At 37.2% G+C, this 26,527-nt stretch overlaps 1 long non-coding RNA gene across 4 annotated transcripts in view; it reads left to right on the plus strand.

The window, feature by feature from the left end:
- Positions 1-17,579: 17,579 nt before the first annotated feature.
- The window catches only part of LOC128112611 (uncharacterized), a 235,094-nt gene continuing 226,146 nt past the window's right edge, over positions 17,580-26,527 (plus strand). For 3 of the 4 annotated variants that reach the window (XR_008219056.1, XR_008219058.1, XR_008219054.1), the window contains exon 1: positions 17,580-17,811. This is a non-coding gene — a long non-coding RNA (uncharacterized LOC128112611). Of the gene's footprint in view, positions 17,812-24,387; positions 26,392-26,527 lie in introns of all 4 variants that reach the window. The other variant, XR_008219055.1, reaches the window with a different exon arrangement.

A 26,527-nucleotide genomic window follows, 5' to 3' on the forward strand; every position in this document is an offset into this window, starting at 1 on the left:
AGTAATTGAGTTGTGGAAAACTATGAACTTGAGGCATAATAATTATTACACACTAATCTCATGATCATAAACAAAATAGACAAATTACATTTTTTTTAAATGTTATACAAAAACTGAAATGAATACGAAGGAGTACTGTACATAGAACATCAGTATACCTTGTGAACATCATTAAGATAGAAATGTGAGCTAGAAATAGGAGACTGTGATAAAAGATAACCCCTGGCCAGAAGGAGAAGGAATTGTGTGGAGATTGTACAAGGTGGTCAAAGCTATAACCACGGCACAGAAAATGAAAGTCAAACTGGGTAAAACCAGAGGAGAAGGGGGTGAGAGGAATAAAAAGGGCGAGAAAGAAAATTGCACTAAGAAAGGAAGAGCATGTGCTAGTAGCCTGAAGGAGGTAGTTTGACCTATTACATATCTAAATTTTCAAAACTACGTTTTATAGTCTTCTGTGCAAAGTGTACTGAGTGAGGTACACATTGCCTATATTTGGGTGATGTGCAGCATGTCTATATATTATATTTGTTACAATGTTTTAGTTTATTTTTCTTAATAGTTGAATAATTTTACTTCATGCTCCACGTTGAAAAGATAATTGTACTCTATGTAGTGGTTTAATCTTGGCGTAAGGGAATCTTGTTCGGCCATTTATCTCAATAACACCCGAAATTTTGCCTTGTCTTGAATTGAGTAGTCCTTTTCATCCTCATTACTGTGTTTATATGGCCATCTAACAAAGAAGTGGATCCTAAAGATTTTGGTCGTTCATCCTTGAAGGTTGAATTAATATCAGTTCCTTTAAAGAACAGAGAGTAGGGGACATTTCAGCAATGTAAGCCTGTTCATGTCCATAAAAATGTTCTCAGGTTGAAATGGAACAGCCAAAGCCTAAGTTAAACATTGGCTCCAGAGCAATATAATATTTTCTGGCTTACTTGACCTTTACCATATAAAATACATTGATACATACATGAACCCATTAAAGCAGAACAGAAGTGCATGCTAATGTCCAGTTTACCTTAGTGCCATAGCAGATATTAAAATAAGGAAACAGCTCCATAGCTTATACCATAGCTTCTCTTACACTACTCTACCTGCCCATCCTACACAAATAAATAAACAAGGAAATAATAACAGAAGACAGAATTGGGCATGGGTGATTCATGATGCAGAGCAGGCGCTGAGATCTTGAAACATTGCTTTTCAAGTTGATAAGAGAAATTATTTCCATATAAAGTGAAAATGGGGGTATCTTACAAGCACATCAGAATAGCAGATAAAGGCTGAGAGTTCATCCCAAGGAAATTGACCAAGCACCCATTTCCCCCACTTATTGTGGCACTTTTCAATCCTACATGGGATTTTGGAATTAGTTGTTTGCTATAATGCTTATGATTTTTTCAACTCTTACTGGTCTTATGCTTTCAATAGAACATGAGGCTTTTTATGCTAACCTCAGGATAGTTTTGATTGGAAAGAGAGTTAGTTGTTGATAGCTACAGGCTGTGATGTGTACTGCAGCTAGTTCTTAGTGTTAGATGGAACTCAGACCACAGTTCTGCATCAGTCAGGGGCCTCCAAGGTTTCCTTGTCCTTGGAGTTCAACCATGGGATTGTGTACACGGACTATGTATTCTATGAGCACTCTGTGAAGTTAACAAGAAAGGGAAGCCTGTATGATGTCTTCTAGTCTTCAGCGGTAGAGTTCTACGTTCTCAATCTAACCATCCTTCATTTCAAAGAAGTTAAGAAAATTTTTGGTCCTCCTCCTAGTGCTTCAAACAAAAGCCTTTGTCCATTGAGCTGAGCAGAGGTTCACTCCTAACCAGCCACTCTTCTGCTGATGCTTCCTGACAGAACAGTGAAGACCTTCAGCTTGGTTGCTGTCTACTTGGACTACTCTGTAGAGGATGAGCTCCTCACTTGGTGGCTGATTTGACAGCAGAGGGCCCTGGGGATGATGAGTCATTTGTTTCCTTTATCCTGCTGAGGAACAATGAAAATAGGCTGCGGCTATACCCAAAATCCCATTTCAATTTTTATACATATGAACTCACCTTAAGTGTGTTACCAGTTTCCAGAGTCTACATCCACCCCTCCCTGCTAATCCCTCACACATGTGCAGCCTTCTGTAAGTGCTTCTGGGTTGGTCCTGCACTGTATGTTGATTTGTTTCCCTTGTCTTACCAGCCATGTTGCTGTAACAAGCCCATTAAGATGCTTCAACTCAGTGGAGAGAAAACACAAAAGGTTTTTTTTTTTTTTCTCCTGTCACTGATTTCAACTAAATTCTGTCTCAAATCCATCTCTTCCCCACACCTCAGGCAGATATAGCTTTTAGCTTAAACTTTAGATCATTTCCATGTTGTAAATTTGTTTTTCCATTAAAAGTTTCCAAAAGTTTTCCCAGTTAAAATCCATTCCTTTAGCTTCCCACCAGTCAGACTGTCTGTGTCTCCATTCGTGTGGGTGGCTGTGGTCATTCTACTTCTCTAAGCCCAGATCTCCTCTGTGGAGTTAGGGCTCAGTCTTGATCTGAACTATTCCACCCCATACATTTCAAAAATGAGAGGCAGGAAGGAGAATTACAGGAACACAGTTTCCTATGTAGTTTGTTTTGAATCATTTCAGGAGAAAGGAGCCATTGTCCTTCTCCTACCAAGATAAGGAATGTGTTCCCAGAAAGACGGGCAGGCTCAGTGATTGTCTGGAGCTGTCTTAACTTCATACATGTCTCCTATCACTAGAGCTATCCTTAGAGAGAAGGAACCTCATGGCCTTCATTCTTACTTGAAACACTTCCATGTGTTGAGAGACTCTTCCTAATATTCTGTCCCTTTACACAAAACCCTGGACATTCTAATGTTTTTTCTTATCAACAAAATCAGACACATGACAGCTCAATCCTATGCTATATAGTCCTTAGACATAAATATGTTGAAATTGTTGTTACAAATTTTTGATTTCAGACATGTACAAGGATCTGGGATCAGTCTCTGTATTCACATGGAACTCAAAACTGAGGAGGTTACATTAAAATATAGGATTTTTTTTTTCACCACACTCTTCTCTACTAAGTGGTTGGGTGACAGCTTCTGCCTATCAGCCAGGTCACTTCTCAGAGAGGTTTCAATGCTTCCCTACAACTGAAATTCAACCATGAAGTGCAGAAAGTTAATCACATGCACCGTAACCTTTGCCCTCCTGTTGTGTAACTGTCTCCCCTGAATGCCTCTAAGAAACTAGGAGGAAGCAGAGGGTTGCTAAATGTGTCAAAGGTAAGTAAATTCTGCATGGTAAACTAATATCCATGGAGAGAGCCTATCACAGTTTTTTTTTAAATACAGCATTAGCAACAATATCATACTGGTTTTCCCCGGTGTTTGAGACATAAGTTGCTTATCTTTAGACAATGAGTGGCATCTCCAATTACCACCCAATTTCAAAGTTGTACAACCTTGACAGAGTTATGATTCTGACTGCCTGTTTTAAAGTTTCCTTAGATAAGAGGAATTTGGAGAAAGTAAAAAACACTTACTTTCAAGCACAAAGTCTCTAGTCACCTAAAACACCAAGGTTACTCTACCCAAATCATCAAGTGCTCAAGACAAGCATTTTGATTCAAGTTGTCCCTCACGGAAGATTGAAGGGTTATGGGTAAACAATAAAAAAAATGAAGATATTTACTTCCTCATTGCACACATATCAGAAATGTCTTAATAAGACCTGAGTTTCTCCTTATAACCTCACTATCATTGTTATGGATACAGTCAATCCTTGGAGGGAAAAATCTCCCCTGACCTGAGCCTCCAAGACTTCCAAAATTCTATCTAGGGCAGGGTCATTTTTGGAATAACTGCTTTGAAATTTTGGGTCTAATTTTCACAATCCTAAATGCTGTATTGTATTTTTTTATACTCTACATAATAAAATTGTGTGAATAAGTGATGAGATATATGTTGCTTTACATATAACTCTTATATAAATGAAATAATCTAATACATAAGCCTGGGCTCTTAAAAGATCATATTAATTGAATCATTATTAATTTAAGAAGAGATAAAAATAGCTGTTGAATCCAAACCCCTTTCTCCCTCCCTGCGTCCCCAGTTTGCAAAATGTATGTACAAATGTGCTTCAAATGTCCTTTGATATTACAATTCTACCAATATATGCTGTCACACAGAGCACCTGCTATCTATAGCAGGAAGACTGGTCCTCCCTTCTTTTCAAGGCTCTTCTAGTTGTCCATGCATCACCTCTCAGCTACAAAGTGACCCTGTGCTAGGTTACCCATGGGTGACTGGATTCTTGAAAACACCATTTCTTCTTTTCAGTACCATGACTTTAACCTTTTTCAGTACAGGATGCCTGAGAGACATTGTATAAGAAAGGGTTTCTGCTACTTTGTGTTTTTATTTCAACCCCAAACTCTCAGTGCATTTTTTATGGCCAATGAGACACTAACATTGGTTAGGTATGTTGAAATTTAAAAAGCTCACAGATATGAACATGTAGTAGCTAAAGAACACTTTCAAGAATGATCTTCTCTTGGGTGGCAGACTCTAGAGGTAGTACATGACATTGCTGCACATCTGTGAGACTCTTCTGGTCACTCTTCCTCTTCTTATAAAGCCATGTATTGAATCATGGTGACTCCACTCAAATGAATGAATCTAATTCTTATCAACTCCCAAAGGCACTAACTTAAATCATCATTGTCAAATTATCTTTACAACTATTAAATAATCCACTCTATGCATTTATTTTCAACCCATGAAGCCTTAAGAGATAACACAAACTATGTCTATACCACAGTATTAAATCTGTTCAGATATGTGTTGGGCATCTGGGGGGCCTCTGACACACTCATGCCCTTAGGATTACTACTCACAGCCCTTTGGGATTGTCTTCTCCCTTCAGGTCTTCCTACACTAATCTTCAACTCTGCTGACCACAGAAGCAATATTGGAATTGGGGTGCAATGGAAATAAGATTGAATGTGGTGTCCCCAGTAAATGACATGGAACCAGTGTAGCAAGAATAAAAGGCAGAATTCAGTCTAGAGAGCTATACTCAAGAAGCAATTCACCTGAAATAACAAGCCATACATCAGCTCTTTTATACACCATCTGGAATCAAGGATTCTCCCCTCAGAACTATAGCTGACTCATGCTTTAATGGTGTATATTGAACAAATACTTGATCAAGGAATTTGTGCTGCACTTGTATGAAAAAGGGTCATAAAAATCAATTCAAAAGATGGCTACTCTTAAGGTTTATAATTTTAATTTAGATTCATAAAAGTTTGAAAGAAGTAAGGTATAAATTAAGTGCTTATAAGTCATTTTAATATTGTAACATAAGACTACCATGAGTTTACATTTTCTTCTTTGGATTCATAGTTTTAATTTTGTTTGCCTACTGAATTGTATGAGTCATAGGTTTAACCATCAAGGGTTTTAGAAACATGTTGATAAAGAAAGAGATTATTACCATACATAGAAAACAACTTACCCAAAGCTGTTGCAATATTTTAAAGCTGTCTGTTAGTGACTGATGAATTTTGAAGAAGAGGGGAGGAAAATCAGCTTGAACCTGAAATAATTTGTCTTTACTAGAAATTTAAGTCCTTGTGGAAAGTGTGGTTTTGATATGATGTAGGGATTCTTTGAGAGCATTGTAAATGGAAAAAAATATGAAAAGAAATTTGGAACTATACAATACACCCCTACTGTGGTAGGCATTTTTCATACATTAGGAAATTTCAGAAGCTTGTAAGAGCAGGACAATTGCATGTGTCTATGTTTTCCATATTTTCTCCCTTGTTTGTTGGTCTCCCTTCCTTATTTCTTAATAATTTCCTGCTACACACTGTCATTTAGTCCCACTCAGCTTTCAATATTAATGTTTTTCTTGAGTTTATTTTTACCTTGGCATCATATCCTGTTTTATAAGCAGGCATCATGGAAAAACAGTGTCATTTGTAAGTTCAGATCCTGTTTCTCTTAGTACAGATTGCATTTAAATTACCTCACCTGAAACATCTCTTCCTTGGAACACGGTTATATATGAATTCCCTTTGATTCCACTTTTCTACTTCCATGACTCAAGGCTGTGAATCTGGCTGTTTAGTGCTTTGCCTTTATTTATTGATCTTCCCCTAAGAAGCAAGACTTGCTCCCTGACCTCAGATGCAAGTCTTCAGGATGAGCTTGCCTTTTCCCTATGCAGAAGGTGTTTATTTCCTTGATGTGTCCATACAGACCTGCAGAAGTTCTAAGGCAGGAGATGAAAAGGTCTTCATCAGGCCCATCCTATCTCTAATCAAATCTTTTGTTGACAGTAGACTGTGTGGAGTTATCATCTGCTGATCAAGGTAGCAGAAAGGATCTGGGGAGTGGAGTGCTTCTCTCCTTTCTTATTTTTCTGTTTTCAAACAAGGTTTGTGCAGCCTACCTCATACCTTGCCAGAGTCTCCCCTGCAACTAGCCTTACCATCCTGTTCCCCTTCATATCGGACACCTTCTCTAAAAGTACTCAAGCCCTTGAAAGATTCTTGTTTCTAAATACTGGTCATCTCTTAGCTCCCTAAATTTGAATGAAAAGAAAATATTATAACCCAGATTTACACTGTTCTTGGACAATCAGTCAGATGTCAGGAAAGGGATTCCTTGTTTTGGTTTTATTTGGTTTGGTTTGGTTTTGGCTTTTGAGCCAGGGTCTCTCACAGCCCAGGCCACCCTCAGACTTAATGACATTTTCATAGTTGACCTCCAGCATCTGATTCCTCTGCCTTACCTCCCCAGTACAGAGATTATAGGATTGTGGCACCACACATCAAGCTATTAGTCTTTCTTATTATGCAACTGAGAATGCCATATGGATATCAGGGCCTGTGGAATGTTAAGGGTCTAAAACAAGGTATAGATGAATTTCACTCCAGGAAAGTTTAAGAATCATATAAATCAAACATGTTATGTAGGGTAAAGAATTAAGATAAGTAATATAATTCTGAGTAAAACAATAAAACAAAGCATCAAGACACAAATTATTGCTACTCACGTCAGGGCCATCATTTCTGAGAAAACCATTCATAAACATACCACACACACAGAGATACACAGACATACAGGCACAGAACACAGACATACACACACACACACACACACACACACACACACACACACACACACACACCCCACACAGTGAATCACTTTAACAGACAGTGGACAGGAGTATGTTTATAGCATAACACTCACTACCTTGGGCTATGGTGAGCTCTGTACATCTTTCTTTACATGCAGACATCAATGTTCCTGAATGCAATGCAGGAAACAAGTCACAACGACCTTTGCTCAGTGTTCAGCACATAAAGTGTGAGTAATAAAAATAATTTTATATATATATATATATATATATATATATATATATATATATATAGAGAGAGAGAGAGATAGATAGATAGATAGATAGATAGATAGATAGATAGATAGATAGATAGATAGATCCATTGAGGTTGATATATATCCATTGAGGTTGATATTAGTGGAAGTGGTATTTTCAAATAGATCTATGGAATTTTTTCCAAATTCTTTTTCCTAGGCCAATGGAGGTTTTTATAACTGTATTTATCTCTCATGGTCATTGTCATTTGTATTTTCCACAATTTTAAAAGTAATATGTATTATCTGTTAAATGGGGGAAAATAATAAAATATAATACTAGCAATAGGAACAGTTTTATTTAACCACAACATGACTGAAAGAAAGCCTCTGCTATAAGCAGACATGTGGCCACTTTGGAGATGTAAAAGTCTCCCTACCTGGTTTGCCATCTTTCTGCCTTCTCTTATACATAATACATAAAATGCATAAGCCACAAATCAATGTCTTTTGAGGTGGAAAATTTATGCATATGTATTTAATTTTTCAACAATACTAAAATCTATTCATGTAAAGCAGTCAGTGTTACCCTTTGACCCAACTCTTTTATGTGAAGATTTTTCAGCTCATTGACCAATGAGGCCTCAACCAGTCTAAAAGAGAGCATTGGAAATCTGAACTCATGTGGGGAACATTCTAGAAATTGCCATTGTCATCAGCTAGCTGCTGTCTCTGAATTCACACTGGATGTGACAGCATAAAAATTTTTCTATTGTGGGATGAATGGTTCCACATTTTTGTCCCTACATCTTAATTGCCAGCACTGGAAAAGAAAAAAAAAAAGAACAAATGGAAGTTATCAATTCAATGGCAAGTTTTATTTTAATTTAGTATTCTGGTTTGATCTTGATTTTTCATATGATTTAGTCAGAGTCCCTTTTGAGAGAGCAGTTACAATTTGCCATAGATTGTGCTGAAAGCTCTATTTTATTACAGGTGCAGAGTGAGAGCCAAGCATAAGGGCCAGGGTTACCACCTGAGCCCTACCTTCCTTGCCTGTCTCATCTGTCACTCTGGAGCTCCTTTTCTGAGGAGCCCATGTTGTTTTGTTCATGACTATGATCAATGCATGCAATGGCTCCCCTTGCGAAGTTGTACCCTTTTCCAGTCTTACTTATCATAGAAGGTGCTGATTTCTCTCCTTCTGGGAGCTAGGGAGTCAGGTTTTAGGTGGTAGGCTTTAGGCGTGTTCTTTCCTTTATCCCTGGAGCCCCCTGTCTAAGGTGATTCTCTGATTCCATTTCTAATCCATTTGCATACTGATAACCTAAATGAAGCATAGTCCTAAATCTCTTCTGTCTTATATTCTAAACGGCTTTCAATGTTCTCCTGGCTGAGATTAGAAATAATCAGCTACCTTGTGTGCTTCCTGATGTTTTCCTTCAAAGCTGATGTTGTTACTCCACTGGCTCCTATGTACTAACATTTCTAAATGCAGCACTAAAACTAGCATCTTTTAATGTTTTTCTCTTGTTTCCCAAACACAACAGAATGTGTCCCTTCAATTCTTTACCAAAGAATTTTCCTTGTAGATAGCTTTTATTGTTTGATGTGTGTGTGCGTGCACGTGCATGCGCACCCACAAGATTTGATTGTTTTAATCAAAAAAATCTAAAATATTATATTGAGACTATAATGTGATTGCATAATTCCCCCCTTCCCTTTTCTTCCTTTAAATGATCCCATAACATTCCTCTTTGTTCTTTCAAATTCATGGTCTGTTGCTTCATTAATTGCACACACACACACACACACACACACACACACACACACACACACACACACACACACGCACGCACAAATGTGTGCACACATACACACGTAATTCATAAATACAACCTGCTCAGTCTTTATAATCATGCATGCATGTATATGTTAAGGTCTAGACATTTGCTCTTGGATAACTCAGTTGGCATTGTCTTTCCTAGGGGAGACTATTTTCTTGCTCTCAGCATTCCTTAGTTATTTTAAATGTATGTAAGATAACAGATAACATGATTTATTTGTGCATGCTCAAAGGTTAGCACTGACTTGATACTTAGAGCATAGCTAGGGTTTAGAAGGAGTAGGAGCTTCATTAAATTTTATCTTATATAGGTCAACATTTATTTGACAAATAATATCCTGATCATAGAATTGCATGTGTTAAATGTAAGAGACTCTTTGCGGGCTAAGTATACTTCACATCTGATGCACAGAGATGTTTTATTGTGGGGTTTATAAGTCTTCCATGATTTGAGTAGATAGCTACCTTTGTGTGCATGTGGGAGTATTAGTCTTTATAAAGATCTCCAGTAGGAATCCATAGAGAAAAAGCAGCCCAAGGTAGTTATCTGTGAGTTTATGGCATGTGCTATGTCGTTATCATAAGTACAAATGAAGACTTGCACTATGGAATGTGGTAGTCAACTAATGCATCAGAAGTACTTATCATTATGGAAGCCAAACTTCTGTAGTCTCAGGACCACCAGTCAATGCTTTGAGAAGTGAAATGAAGGAATTAATATTGTTAATATCTTTAAATGACTTGGTGTGGTGTTTGGCCAGAGAGTAAGCACTGCATAGATTGATAAAATAACTAAAGCAATTGAATTGGATCTCAAATTGATATTGTATATCCATGAACATTCATAACTTAACAGGCACTTATTCTTTCCTGTTTTTGTTACTAGATTTGGTAAATGTTGTGATTATTTCAGGAGGATAAGCCAGGACTTGTTATACCTTAGGTATAAGAACTATCATCTAAGCAAGACTTATGGCAAAAATTGTGGCTTGATTTTAATACTGAGAAAGATTAAATATGATGACAAAGAATTAAAATGTATTAAGTAGGTCCAACAAAGATAAGGTGAGTGTGAACATTGGACATAGCATAATGTGGCATGCAATCACTCATGTGAATTCTTAACCATACAACAACTTCTGAAGTATGGTACTGCTTTTATTCATGGATTAATGGAACTTCTGAATTAGAAGGATCAAGGAATGATTGAATGATCATGACTTTCAATGACAATCAAGGATGCAAGTGCCAAAATGATCACTGTTGAGACAAAGATTACATATCTGCTCAATGGTAGACTGAAGACTCAGACAGGAATTTTTGTCTCTTTTTGGTACAATGTTTTCTGATTTCAACCAGAAAACAGATGACATTGATTCATCCTGTTTCTGGCTGCATCTACCACAATGAACTATTTTCATTATCAAATGGGTGTGATGATTAGCAAAAGCTAGTAAAAATAAATAAATAAAATAAACCAAGTAATTATTTTTATATATTTCAGCAGGATAATGCATTAGTCAGTAGAATAAGAGTAAGGACAGAGAAAGGGAAAGAAATAACATCTCTAAAATTTTAATTTTGATAATAAACTTGCCTGATTCCATGCTTATTGCACACATTTTTAGCTAACCCAACCCATTGTTTTCTTCCTAATCATAAGGGTACACTAACACGTGTACCCCCTCTGGCATAACAGGGAGCTAAGTCCATCCTGGAGTCTCAGTAACCCTAGGTTTTGATAGATTCTGGGCTTCATTTATGTCACTGGGCCCATGGTCTATGATTGAGGTGTATCTTCAGTTACATCACGAAATGTCTCCTGGTTCCAAATCCCTCAGTCTCTACGTGGAATGTCATTTTTCGAAGACACTCATCATTCATCAACTAGCTTTCTCTTGTATAGATGTTTCTAGAGACAGGTTCATTTCTGTTGCCACATCATTCACAATTTGAAAAGTCTCAGGAGATCAGACACAAGTGTATGAGGCTCAGCTGTAGATGAGCATTCCCAGACCACCTCAAAATTATACCAGTGGATTTTCAGAGTACTTTCCCCAGAAACAGTTGTATCTTAGTGGTAGAAATGTAATTTTTTCTGCTTCTTTTTGTCTGTTTTTATTATTTTTATTGGAAATAAATTCTTGTCTCATACAGTCAATCCCGCTCACCCTTCCTCCTCTCACCATTCCTCCCAGCTGCCCCTCACCTGCACTCTCCCAAAGATCTACTCCCCTTCTTTCCCTTCAGAAAGGAGCAAGCCTCCAAGAGACAATAACCAATATGACAAAATAAGATACAATAAGACAACAAAACTTAGTTTACTATTTAGGCAACAGTCCTAAATAATAAAAGCTAATGTAGCATTATGACAAATTGTGATGTTCCTATATTTATTCTAACCTATTCTAACTAGTGGCAATTATCAGGCTAATTCAATTGACAGAATGCTTTGGATCCCTTGATGCAGCTATATTCCATCTTGCTTCTTTCTTTATGTTTGAGTTTACGGAAAAGTATATCAAATTTTCTTGGGAATATGCATCTGCAACTGCATGTTCATGTATGTATATGCATGCTATTAATAAGCACTTAAGGATAACTAACTAAGCACTTAAAGATAACTAACAGCATAGACATGGAATGAGTGCCTCAGTGCTAAGAAGTTTAAATATGAGTGAATATGTGGAGACGGAAATCCAGTGCAGAATAAAACTATGTAAAATAGAGACTGGAATTTGGAGAAAGATTTTTAGATGAAAAGCCAGCATGGACAAAAGGAACAGAACAATGTTATGGGAAGTATGACAGGCCAGTTGAGCTGGTACTGTGAATGTAGCTTAGAAAATAAGTTCAGATTCCTTGTGACACAGTATGCAAATGTGACAAGGTCATACTTGGAGGCAATGATGGCGTCAGAAAAGCCAGGCTGTCAAACCTTTTCTCTGTCCTTGCAAAAGAGCACGTCTGTCAGGGAGTTGTAAATGAGTTGAATTTGCCTAAAGTCTGGGCAGCTGGGAGACTTGGAAACAATCCAGCGGGTGCCTTGAAGCGCCAACCCATGGATTTCTTGATGTTCTTTGTTTGGGGGTGGGATATTTCTGGCCTCTCCTCTGAATATCTGTGTCTTCCCTTTTTGTAACTTAAGGTCCAGATCCTCACTACCATCTCCCTAACTGTTCTATCCTCAGTAATCATTTTGCTTTCTTAACACTCCTAGTCCTAACAATCGAATACAGGCGATTTCATGCAAATCTTGGAGTCACTGAAAGCAAGAAGTGATGATTGCAGAATGTTTCAACACATAGGCTGTGGATAAAGTCACTTTTATATTCATTTGTACACTAAAAAGATAAACATAGTCATGACGGGAAGGGAAATTATAGCAGATAATAAAGATAAGCTAACTGTTACGTGAGGAGAAGAATTACAGGTTAGTTTGAAATCTTGAATTTGGAAATGTAAAGATGGCACAATCTACAGAAAAGGCTCAGGTGGGCAGATTGGAAGTAGGGGCGAGGGTCATGGCAGATGATACACCCTGAGAGGGCAGATGGATTGCTGAGGTTGAGCATGGGGCTTTTGCTTTCATGGTGCATGTAGAAGCAACAGCTATGAATCAGGCATATTGGTGAGTACCTGTTCTCTGTATTTAAGATAATTTCCAAAAAGAACCACCTAATATTGAATCTGATAGCATCAAGGGCTTGTCCTTCCCAGTCTCTATAACCACAAGGACTTGACTCTGTAGCTACTACAGGCATCGTCTAAGGGATTTTGTTACGAGGAGCTTAAACCAACTAAGGCAGGTCGTTAGGTCAGTCCCATCATCTGACCAAGGTGTGAATCAACTGGTTATTATAGAAACACTATGGTAGAAACCTTTCTGTACAGGAGGAGTCATGGAACCCCCAGCTGACCCAACTGAGCCCTACACTACTGTGGTTACACAGAAGCATTTCCTTTCTTGGTTCTCTTGCTCAGTACCAACTAAAGTCTGGCTTCCAAATGGATTCTTTTTCATGAACTCGGAAAGTCCAATATCTAATTTTGATATTTTTGAGGATTAAATCTATACTCTTCAATAAACCGTCTCACTTCTCTATCATTTTCACTTGATGCACAGGCTTATATTTGGCCCTAACTTATACTTGGCCTGGCATGGGACATTATTGCTAGCTTCTTTAAGACATTCCTTTCGACTGATCTTTGTACTTTTCTATATTCTCTTCTAAATAATAATTTTCTTTTCACAAACACACAAACACCTACACACATATAATAATTATGAAGTTCCAAACTTGAAGCTTTGGGGGGATTTCTATTTGATTATTTTAAAAATAAAGCTGTTGTCAGCTTTGTTTGTGGAGAGGGTTTAGAAGCTCTGTTTACTCTGAAAGTAATCACTTCTTGATTCAAACTGCTTCACCAGTAAATAGAATATCTTAGGACATTAATTATATGGGAGAGAAGTCAGCAAGAAGTAGCTGTTACAATCCATTACTGTACAAGAAATAGCAAGAGAAGGGAGAAAATGTAAAGACAGAGATAATTGTTATAGCTCGGCTGTGAATAGGATTGGGATAGATGGATTGGAATAGTTTATCTTTCTCCTCCATAATAAACTCAAACACAGTCTGGGAGTGAGCATACGGAAGTGAGTCAGTGCCCCTCTGGAACACTGCAGACAAAATCAGGACCAGTCAGGCATACCTTTTGAAATATTGTGTACATTAGTATTTTAAAGTTATTTTTTTCCGTTTCTATGCCTGCATGGTTTCCTGTACAACATTTTGACATAGTTTATACAAACCTTCCTTTATATCTGTCCTCTTTAAAGCTGAACCACCCAGAGCTCCTGTTACATGAGGGCTGATTTGGATAACAGTGTGGCTAGACTTCTTCTTTGAGATGTATATCAACCTGCTCTCTTTACTCATCTCTGCCACCTCAGGCAGTCCTGAAGAGTGCTGTTACTCACAGAATACAGTCTATGGACCCAGACATGAGTCCTTTCATTTTACAGACATTAAAATCAAGACACAGAGATACAGTTCTTTACTCTGACCCATACTGTTGGATTCTGCTGAAGTCGTCCAAAGAGAAGGTCTTGGTTCAAATGTTCTGCTCTAGCTCTATCCCCTTTGCTTATTCAAGGGAGAAATAGCAGAGTGCATGTCAGAGTCAGAAATACATCACATCCCACCTTCGTCTTCAAAGAGGATTTTATACTGACCCAGGTCTATATAATAATGTACCCAATATTAAATATTAGGATAATAAGATCATAGCAGGTTTCAGAGAGAAAAGCATACGAGAGTAATCAAGGTTTTCATGAGGCTCTGTTTAGAATTAAAAGATAATAAGATGAAACACATTTCAAAACACACCATGGTGTAGAGAGCACACTTGTTTTTTTTCCCCACTTACAGGTGATCCTGAGTAGTTATAGGGAGTGGGAGGGATAGTTGTACTCACTGGTGAAGAATCCCGTTTATAAGAGGACAGAACCTGTGTGACCACACTGCTCTCTGAAGGAGAACAAAGGCTAAAATGAGATGACACCTGGCCTATTATCCTTGAGGGCCAACTCAGAAGAGAGGTGCGTAGCTTTGTTACCCAAAGGGGGAAATGGAAACCTTGTTGCAAGAAGATGTGGAGTGGTAGACAGAAAGAAAAAAGGAAGAAATTAAGAGAAGCAATAGGGCGAGAGGAGGTTGCCCATTGCCCAGAGTGAAAACAAACAAGACAAGAAAATAAAAGGAATGCTCTAAGTCGAAGGGTGGTAGCACTAAACAGGGCAGGCACTCCCGTCACATCTAATCACGGAATTCAGCCTGGTAGGCAGGATAGGACTCAGAGGACTGAGTATTGGATCTTAGGAATGTAGTTGTGCTCAAAGTACCGAGATTCAATAACTATTTCTGTTCCTCACCTCAGAAATTTAGGATGCATTGAAGATGTCACCCCTAACTCCATCCTGGGTCTATACTAGCCTCATACTAGTGTTCAGTGATGAGACACTCTACCTGAAATCTCAAATTTGAGAAATGTTTTACCCAGTGTCTCTCACAGTGGAGCCGCATTCTCCTTCCTCTCTTCATTTTTGTTTTGTTTTTTTTTTTAATACCCTCTACTCAGATATATCTCAACTTCTTTTATTTAGAAGCAGCCTTCTTAGTAAACACCAAAATAGTTCATCTTTTTCACCATAACTGGTGTGTAATGAGGACTGAAGACAGCATGTAGATGGTGTTTCCTGCATGCCGAAGTGTGTGCCCGCCCGTGGACACTCATCCCTAGGGCTTGAGCGTATGGTCACAGGAAGCTTTTAGGGAGGGGATCATACTGCCTTCTTCTCTACACATAGCACTTCCGAAATGACCATTTCTTAGTAACTGTTCTTATTAACTTAGTTACGTAATTTTTTTTTTCTTCTCTGAAGTCTGCCATTAACTCATCCAACTTTTCACAAACCACCAAACTCACTTTAATTTGAGGTCTCTTCCCTTCCCTTTTGAACGTACATGATAATTCAGAACAGATCATCTCAATGCGCTTAATTATGGGACCAAAGTAATGAAATAGTTAAATGTCCTTAAAATCTAGAAAAACCGTGACAGGATCATACAGCAAATATTATCGGATTAACAGCTTTTATCATGTCTTCTCCACTGTTCAGCTTGAGAACACACGTGCAGACAGAGCATGGAGCACTATGGTTCAATTTGACAATTTTCTGCTTTTCGGTTTTACAAAAGTAGACACTGTACTCCATGCTGGTGGCGCTAGTATGATGCTGCATCATGTGGTCATAGGGAGTTACCCACGGCTCCCATCGGGCACACTATAAACAAGCACACAGCCATCACCTAAACTGCACCAAGACTCTGAGCTCTACTGCTTAGGTCACAAATATCAAATGCATTTGTGATCTATTCCCTCCATCTACCAAAACAAAATGCCGCACTTGACAACACTGCGTCTGTATTACAAAGCATGGTGGTCTTGTGGTTGGATGTTCAGCTGTGCTCAGTGGGGCCAACTCACAGAACATGTGATGTTACACGCTTCCCTTGGTTGGTTGGCTGTTTGGCTTGCTGACATTTAGATTAATCTGACCTCAAATTTGTAATCCTCCTACCTTATCCCTACAGTGAATACGGAGACCACTAGTGCCCACAAACATTCCAAACTTTTGTTTTGAATGTGGTATGTGTATTTATCTGTAGTGTGTGTATATTCATATGCATATGGACCAGAGGTCCAAGGCAGGTGCTTTTTTCAATTGCCCCCTGTCTTACCTTTTAGGGGCAGTCTTTCACTGAACTTGGATCTCACTGATTGTCTAGACTGCCTGGCCAGTGAGCTCCAGGGATCTTTCTATCTGTCCCTCCCCAGTGCAGACACTATAGATGCCAAGCCTTTTTGTTTCAATAATTCATGACCATTTTGTTAGGGGAAGCTCCAGAAATCTATCCTGCTCTACTTCTGTTAGAATCATATAGATTAAAGTTCTATAAAACATTTAAATCATTAGTCACTTGGTTAACTATCTACAGGACAATTGTTAACTTACTTTTATTAAATTTAAAACCTTCTTGCACATCAGGCACTTTAATATATCCTTGTTAAGAAGGAATGCATTTTTTTAGAAATTAAAATGTCATATTGTTATACTGAAGTGGAACAGTATTTTTTTAAATTTTCTTTGATAATTTCATAAACATTTCATATATAGGACATTTTGAAAAAAGTACCCCAGTTACCCCCTTCTCCAACTAACATTGTAATCCTTCTTTCCAACAGGTTTTTCTGTATGTGTTTTTGTATGTGTGCTTGCGTGTGCACATGTGTGTGCATATATACATATGTGTGTGCATGTGTGCACATTTGTGTATGTGTGTATATAATTATGTGAATATATGTGTGTGCACATGTGTGTATGTCTGTGTATGTTATTATGTGTGTGCATGTGCGTTTGTTGGGAGAGGAGAGTTATTCAGTATAGCACAGGTTACTGCTCAGTGGCTACATCTCTGAAAGAAACATCTCTTCCTCTTCATTAATGCCATGGCTCTTCAAACAGTTCATTTTTAAAAAAAAATACAATACAGTATATTTAAAAAAAGTTTTTGTTTTAACCATTACTAAGGGTATAATTCAGTGTCATGAGTCACAATTACAGTGCTGTCTAGAATTTATAACTATTTCCCACAGTTTTTCATCATGCTATAAAAAGATCTCTGTATGCGTCAAATGTAAGTCTGTTTTCCTCCTGCGTTGACTGTGTCTAATCTACTTTCTATACTTATGGATGTGTCTATTCTAAGTATTCCATGTAAAAAGAATGACAATATTTGTCTTTTGTGTCTGGGAATTCAATTTTAAAAATTTTGAGCAACTGCCAAGCTCCTTTCAGTAGCAGCTTTGACACACAGCAGAAGCAGCAGCAATGCACGATGGTCCTAGGGTTCTTGTATTTGATTTTAACTTTTTTCTGTTTGGGGTTTTCTTGTAGCTGTCTTAGTAAGTATGAAATAATCTGTGGCTTTTACTTGAATTCACTTGCAGGTGAGTACTCTGAGCATCACACAATGCTCTTTCTGCCCATTTGCATATCATCTATGGTGCTATCTGAGTCATTTGATCATTTTTTAAATTGGGTTTGTTGAGTTTCTGTGATTGAGTTACAGGAATTTTTCTTATATCTAGGCAGGAGATGCTTTCAAGATCTATAATTTGCAACTATTTTATCACATTTAGCTTGTCATTTTGCATTCTTCATAATGTCTTTTGGAAAAGTATTCTCAGTTTAACAAAGACTGAGTTACGTATTTTGCTCTTTTTGCTTGTGCCTTTGATTCCATATTAGGAATTAATTGTTATCCAAGATCATGAAGATGCATCTCTGTGGCTTTCTTGTAAAATACCTCCAGTATTAACTTACAATCCAGTCATTGATCCTTTCACTTATATGTCTATATTGTAAAAAGTAGGAATCTAAATTCATTTGTTGATAAGAATATTAATTTTGTTGAAGTAAAATTTGCTGGAAAAGCTGTTGTATTTTCTTATGAGTGGGCTTTACATTCTTGTCAAAAATCAACTGGCTAAAACTGCAGGCTATAAGTCTTGCATCACCATCTGCTTACTTATAGCTTTACCATGGTATTGATTACTATAATTTTAAAGCAAGTTTAAAATTGAGGAGTATGAATCCTCCAATCTTGTTCTGCTCCTTTTAGATTGTTTTGGGCATTCTTTTCCTCTTATGTATGATTTTCTATTTGCACAGTGAAAAGTACCAGACTATTCACAAGCATGGTTTTGAATCAGTAGATAGATTTGTATATTAAATTTCCAATAATCTTGCTCTTTAATCCATAAACACAGGATGACTTTGCATTTTATTTATGTCTTTAAATTTTTTCCACATTTTGTTGTTTTCAGTCATGTTTTTGTTGCTTTTTATAAAAATTTAATGATGTACATATTTTTGTTGATGAAATTTATATTTAGACAATTTTACAAATATATGAAAATCATTCTGATTATTCTCTCTGACCATCTCTTAATCACCCCTTCAGACTCCAGCTCCTCCTAACAAAACCCTCTTTCGTGTCATGTCTTCTTTTTATTTTTTTTTAATTTATGATCCACTGTTTTTGAGCACTGCTGATTGTGTGATCATGGGTTTGGCACTATCACTTGAACCTGGTGGGATCAGAGGTGGGTACACAGCTAAAGACAGGAACTCTGGGAATCTATCAACACTAGTAGTTCAGAGGTAAAGAGTATGTCCCATGAGCTACACCCTTACATGACAGATCATATTTTTTATATCCCTTTTATCCCAAACTTAATTTTATTCTCAGTACTTTACTCTGGTATTTTATTTTTCTTGATGCTATTTTAGATGAAATGCATTATTAATATCCTCTTTGGTTTTTCATATAGACTTGGAAACATGGCAGGTTTGAAAGCATAAGGATTATAAACACGGATATTCTAAGCAAAGAATCTGATGATTTTGCTCATCAGCCTTAATAATCTTCTTGTGGAATCACAATTGGGTTTTATATGTGAGATCATATTGTTCACGTTTAGAGACAGTTTCCTCTCTCATTCCTCCTCAACTATCTGTCATTGGTTCATTTTATCTAGATTATCTGGTTAGAATATTCTGTATACTTCTGAAGAGTAGTGGCAGAAGCATCCAGCCTTGTCTTAGTTTTAACCCAAAATGGAATATTCCACTTACTATTGAGTAGAGTCAGCTACTGGATTCTGTAAATCTCCTTCATTGTGTTGGACATTTGACTTTATTTCTGGTTTTCCAAGGATTCTGACTAGGAAAATGTATTTCATTTGTCCACAGAGTGCTGTGGGATGGTCTGTATGTCAAATGTGTTGCTGATTGGTCAATGATAAATCACTGATTGGTCAGTGGCCAGGCAGGAAGTATAGGCGGGACTAACAGAGAGGAGAATTGAGAGAACAGGAAGCTGGGTGAGAGAGACACGGCCAGCCGCCATCAGGACAAGGAAGATGTAAAGTACCGGTAAGCCACAAGCCACGTGGCAAGGTATAGATTAATAGAAATGGATTAATTTAAGCTGTAAGAACAGTTAACAAGAAGCCTGCCACGGCCATACAGTTTGTAACCAATATAAGTCTCTATGTTTACTTGGTCGGGTCTGAGAGGCTGTGGGACTGGCGGGTGAGAGAGATTTGTCCTGATTGTGGGCCAGGCAGGAAAACATTAGCAACAAGAGAGAATTAAAGTCAGTTAAAATGATCATTCATTGTCCCTTTGATTATTCATATGATGTGCCATACTTATTTCTTGATGTTGAATCTCCCTTGAATCTCTGGAGATATTCCCTCCCCCTTTTTCCTGTCTAACCTGGTTTTCATGTCATCCTAACTTGATCTTTCCAACATTGTGCCTTGGCCTTGTTTATATCATGGGGAGCCCCCACCCATCTCTCTCTCTCTCTCTCTCTCTCTCTCTCTCTCTCTCTCTCTCTCTCTCTCTCTCTCTCTCTCTCTCTCTCTCTCTCTCACACACACACACACACACACACACACACACACACTGCCCTGCCTTTCTTAACAGAAATGCCAGGGTCTCATATGACAGTGAGCCTGGGTCTGGTGAGTGGCATGGTGATTCTGGAACCCTTTGTACTGAAAGGAGGGTTGTGTGAAAGGTTTCATTGCTAGAACATGTCAGGAATAAAGGAACTCAAGATATGCAATACATTTTCACTTCATGTAGTAACTAAACATACATTGGCTCTTCTAAATCATTTCTATTGGCAGTCAAATTTACATTCTGCTGATATGGTAGAGTACATGGGATGACTCAAAGCCTCTAATTATCTGTGTATAAAAATACATCAATAATTATACATGGTTATTGATAGACAATTTCTCAACCTTACTAGTTTTTGTTCAAAACTGCTAGTTGTCCATTCTTCTGAGATAGTAGCTATTCTCTGCTCCTATCCTACTCACCATCCTGCAACTATTGATGGAAAAATCTGACCATATTGTGATTGTATATTTATATTGCTAGATCTTAGTATATGTTTTTATATGTATGGATGTCAACTGTAATAGGGCATAATTAGAACATGAAGAGAGTTTTTAGTTCTCTTAAGACCTATAACATTCTGGTATCCCTCACTGATCACGTTAATCTAGTAACTCACCTGTCAGAGCTTAATGCTTGTGTTCATTTGCACTACTGTTTTTGTTTTTGTTTTTTGTTTTTTTTTTTTTTTTTTTTTTTTGGTGTTTGCACCTCTTTATTTATTTTTTTATTTTTATTTTTTTTATTTTATTTTATTTTACAATACAATTCAGTTCTACATATCAGCCACGGATTCCCTTGTTCTCCCCCCTCCGGCCCCCCTCCTCTTCCCCACAGTCCACCCCCCATTCCCACCTCCTCCAGGGCAAAGCCTCCCCCGAGGACTGAGATCAACCTGGTAGACTCAGTCCAGGCAGGTCCAGTTCCCTCCTCCCAGGCTGAGCCAAGTGACCCTGCATAAGCCCCAGGTTTCAAACAGCAATGAGCACAGGATCTGGTCCCACTGCCTGGATGCCTCCCAAACAGATCAAGCCAATCAACTGTCTCACCCATTCAGAGGGTCTGATCCAGTTGGGGGCCCCTCAGTCACTGGTTCATAGTTCATGTGTTCCATTCGTTTGGCTATTTGTCCCTGTGCTTTATCCAACCTTGGTCTCAACAATTCTCGCTCATATAAACCCTCCTCTTTCTCGCTAATTGGACTCCCGGAGCTCCACCTGGGGCCTAGCCCGTGGATCTCTGCATCCAGTGCACTACTGTTTTAAAGTACTTTTTGGAAAAGAAATTCTGACACAAGCACATTCAAATCACATGTATAATTACTGTGAAGATCTATGGAAATATTATAATTCACAATCACAGCTTATAGTAGGATTGAAAAGTCAATTGGTAGGCTCTGAAAATTAAATACCAGATAGTACATAATATTGCTGCAACTTTTTTTCACAGCTGCCTTTGATAGAATAAACAAAACCCATTTTATCTTGCTTTGTCACAATGTCTCAACCAAAGTGACTTTTTCTCATATCTATTCTAAGGGTGCAAAGCATAGGAAGCAAGAGAACTGGGATAATGTATGGATTTTTACTACTGTTTCACTACATATTAATATTATACATTATTAAACTGAAGAATGTATTCATATAAAAATAGAACACTGTATGAAATAGGAATTTTTAAAGATTATATAGGTAGGAAACACTTATCAGGAATACATGAGATACAAAACGCAGGATACATAATGATTTTGATTGTGCAGACTGAGCAGGTTGTCTTTATGTATTTAGAAATATGTATATATATGTGTATATATATATATATATATATATATATGTATATGTAGTAAGAACTTATGGGAAAGAGGCCATAAATTTTAAAGAGTGCAAGGAGGTTTATATGGTCAAGTTTGGAGTAAGAAAAAAGAAGTGAGCAACGAGGTAACTATTATAGTCACAAAAATTAAAGAAGAAATTAAAAGAAAAGAAAGGCTTAAGCATACCAAAAGTAAACCAGTGATGCAGGAGAGTAAGTGTAGTCATAGGGAAAAAGGAAACAATTCTCAACTGAAATAAATTGGAAAATTTCTCCCAGTATGTGGATTAAAATGAAGTAGATATTGCCAGAATACTTAGAGATGTTTGCAATAGAGGTATTTGAAAAAGAAATCCTTATGAAATGATAAAACCGTATGAAACGAAAAATGTAAAAGCTAAGGATGTCTCTGATTAAGAGGGAAGTGTGAGTGTGTGTGTATGGACACAGAGGGAAGGGTACTAGCCTTGTTTTAAGCCAAGCCAAGTGGCAAGAAACCACAACCTCTTAAATATTGTAAATGGATTTAGTTGCCAAAATAGAGACCTGTTTGATTTTTCTCAAAATACTGATAGAAGAAAAAATAATGAACGTATAATGCCAAGAAAAAAATTCTAATAATTACTTTGTGTCACAGTTCTCCTCACTAACATAAAACTTTCTGATGTAACAGAATCAGGGTCAATCTTCTTTATGTCACCAGAATTCATTTTGTCCAAATTCAAATGAATAGAGGAACATCACAGGCATATTATGATGCAATTAAAGACTAGGAAATGTAAATATTTTTCTCAGTGTATTCTCAATAACTATTGAGTGAAAAATGAGACAAGACTGAGGACTCCAGATGAGGTATTATCTAGATTGAGGGATATCTGTAAATTTTAGTATGATTTTTTTCCTTACTCACAATTTAGAAATTACTTTCAATTATACTTTTAATTCTATGATGGTTTTCTATAGCCTTGCACATAGCTTATCTATCATCAGCTTTTTTTTTACATTTTACATTTTTAGAATCATGAATTATGTTTTATCATTCTGTTTGTAGTTTGTTCTAAGACACAAATCTCACTATAGAAAGTCAAGGTTGGTTTCAGCTTTCCATCCTGGGTCTCTGAGTTCTCGGTCACTAAAACTATAAGAATGAACAATGCACTGTTTAATCCAGAAAACTCCAAAGAAATAATTTCATTCATAAGTCCTTGATAATTTGTGATAAAATTAGATGTTCAAATTTCTGAGGAAACTTTAGGTATTTTAAAAACAAGAATAGGTTTACAGATATGATCTTTTATCTTAAATGATTTTTGTAGCTGGCTGATTACTAAATGGGAACACACTATATTTTAAATTAAAATGATAAAGCTAAAATGTTCCTACAATGAAATGTATAATTTTTCAAATTTTGGTGGTAGTATAATTCTGAACTTTCTATAATTAGTATTTTTTAAACTTTCTTAGAAAAGAATGCATTTTGTAATGAATAAAATCTGTGAGAATGAAGAAATACCTAGTATTTTTTCCTAGTAAATTTTTGTATGATTTACTGCTTATGCAAATTTTATTGTTATGTTAAATATTATATAACAATATTGGAGAAATAACACAAGCAGAAACAGGTGTTTCTTGCATTTGAGTGCAAGTACCATATTTTAATAAACAAGTGACAGCTATGAAAATGTGAATTTAAATCACCTAATGTTTAATATTCATTTACAAGGAAAACACACAAATCAACAATATGGTACAACTTTAGGACATGTTAATGTGCCACTTATTGTTGCTCTGTTTCTATTAGTTCTTTTTCCATGAATAGCACACAGATATATATTAATAGCTATGATTTTCAGTTTCATTATAATTCCATTTCCAAAAGTCATTTAGCTCATTGTCTAGAAATAGGAAGTTAGCAGAGTTTGAACAATCAATGCTTATGAGTTGTAGCTCGAAGCCACAGAGAGAGATTTTGATGTACAGTCACTACCTTGGACAATACTATTTGCATATAGTCTGTGACATTCAGGAGCCTGTGTGTGGACTGCTCACTCCCTGCTCCCATTGCATAAATAGTTTGATATATAAAGTGCAGCCTGAGATTAAGTGTGTTTCTGAAACATTGGAGATTTCAGCTCAAATTGGGGTTTTATTGTTATTTTCCATGTAATTTTTTAATTGTGAAGCTGTGAAGTTATTAGGGATTTTGAAAAACTTATTTCCTTGTAAATCATTTTCAGGAACACCACCCAAGAACAAGATAGCAAATTCTTAGAAATGCCTTGAAAATGAAACCAAATGGTGTTTTCAACATTCCCAATGGCTCTTCTAACAAGGTCAAAATATCATTCCCATGTATCAGGAACTATGGGGATGGCTTATGCGGCTGGGGCCTTTTCTTCTGTGATACAGAAAGGCCGTTGATTGTTTCATCCTAGTTAATATAACATGAAACTTTAATGAGATGCCAGTACAAAGTCAATTCCCCAACGTTTTTGGAAGTTTACAGTGTGAAGTGATGAAGATATGGAAGTAATAGCAATGGGAGAGTGGCTAAGACAACTTTTTAAGACCTCAAAAACAGTCTCTCTAAAAAAGGATTGCAATGAATGATCAGTGAACTGGAATTGATCAATTGCTTTCAGAAGACTAATGGTTAACACTGTGATCATCTCTGGTTAGCACTACAATAACATATAGCCAGCAATATAAATGGAGAGGTATTTGTGCTGTGAGAAAGACACACTGATTTTGAACTAAGAATAATTTTTATAAAAGTATTTTTGTATTTAAAAAAATGTTAATAACGTTTTTCCAAATAAGATACCCAATCTAGGTTTGAAGGAAAAAATAAAATGTATTTTTCTTTCCTCCCTGGTCTCAGGGAAGTGGGAAACAAGACATCTAACTTAGGATGGGGGTAGACAGTTGAAGGAAGTGGGTAAGAAGAAAGCCAACCTCCCGGTTGCTGCGGGAGAAAATGTGGCAAATCAATAGTTCAACAGAGAAAGAGGAGGGTCACTGACCAGAGCAAAGGCATTCTTAGGAGTGACATGATGGGCTTCCCATTTCCCGTATCTCCTCTGTCATCCTCTGACCACCTATAAGCAATGTTGGCTGGAAACACCATCAGTGACCAAGTCTTGACATGTAGGAGATGATGCAGATAGATAGGAAAAGTGACCATGTCAAATGATATGCCATCAAACACCTCTCTGGTTCCTTATGATAGGCAGGCGGCATTGCCTGATGCGATAACATGCTTAAAAAATACCCAGAAATGAGTGGGAAGTGGTACACAGGAGAAGCTGGTGAGGACAAACCCACCCACAAATATGTGTGCTATTTGGCCACAGGATTGTGAAGTTCACAGAGAATGCAGAAAACCATGATTATTTTTTTAAATGCAGACTTTTTAGCAATGTAAATAACAGTAAGGAAAGTTGAAGAGAATTTGAAGCTACTAATTCCAGAAAATGAATTTGATATTTACTCCCTTGTCGGTACACAAAGCACAGCTGATTCAAGGTAAAGCTGCATCTTTCAAGAATATTGTGGATATGTTCCAATACAAAGATGCTTCCATCATTCAGGAGACACGCTTGTATTGAGGACTGAAACAGGCTTTTGTTGACTGCATTTTCCTTGGATGCTATCAGAGGTGGAAAGCTTGGACACTGGCAAATACCTACCTTACAAATGATAAACATTGTTCGTGGTATAGGAAACATAAAGTCAGGCTAACACTTGTGCCATTAGTCACCAGCACATGCTCCAATGAAACTACAAGGAATTTTTGTTAATCAATGAGTGGGTGCCAGCAAGTGGGACACTTTGTAGGAGTTCATTCTCAGGAGAACTTCCAAGAGTGGAAGATGCCTGGCTCTCCAAGAGTTGCCACATTTACCATTCAGCTTAAGAGTTCAGTTCAGCTCTACTCATCCATTCCTCAGAAATGTTTTAAGCACTCTCTTCCAGACAAGACTGGGTGTAACCGGATTTCAGAGCAGTGAGAAGACCTCTGTGCCTCTGCAGGAATTTGCATCGAGAGGAGACAATACTACAAGTTGGCATTTTCTGTTAATCTGCTATGTGATAGGTTTTGCTTGGTGTGCTAACCCAAAGTCAGAAAAGGACTAAATTCTCTCTGGGAGAAGAAAAGGGAATATTAATATGAGTGCTGAAATACAAGAAGAATTTAATCAGGCAGAAAAGAGAACAAGTACATTCAGATGGCAGAAGCAGTGAGTACCTCTATGTTTCAATATTATCACATGATAACAACAAAAGCTGAGTAGGGATATGATTATGATGTGTAGAAGAAGATGAAATAGGCTGGAGTTAGTGATGGGAGAAAGGAGGCATTTGGAAATGAAAGAG

The sequence above is a fragment of the Peromyscus californicus genome, unplaced genomic scaffold (genome assembly GCF_007827085.1).
Source record: "Peromyscus californicus insignis strain IS unplaced genomic scaffold, ASM782708v3 Scaffold_17__1_contigs__length_78620276, whole genome shotgun sequence".
In the NCBI taxonomy this organism is placed as follows: Eukaryota; Metazoa; Chordata; class Mammalia; order Rodentia; family Cricetidae; genus Peromyscus; species Peromyscus californicus.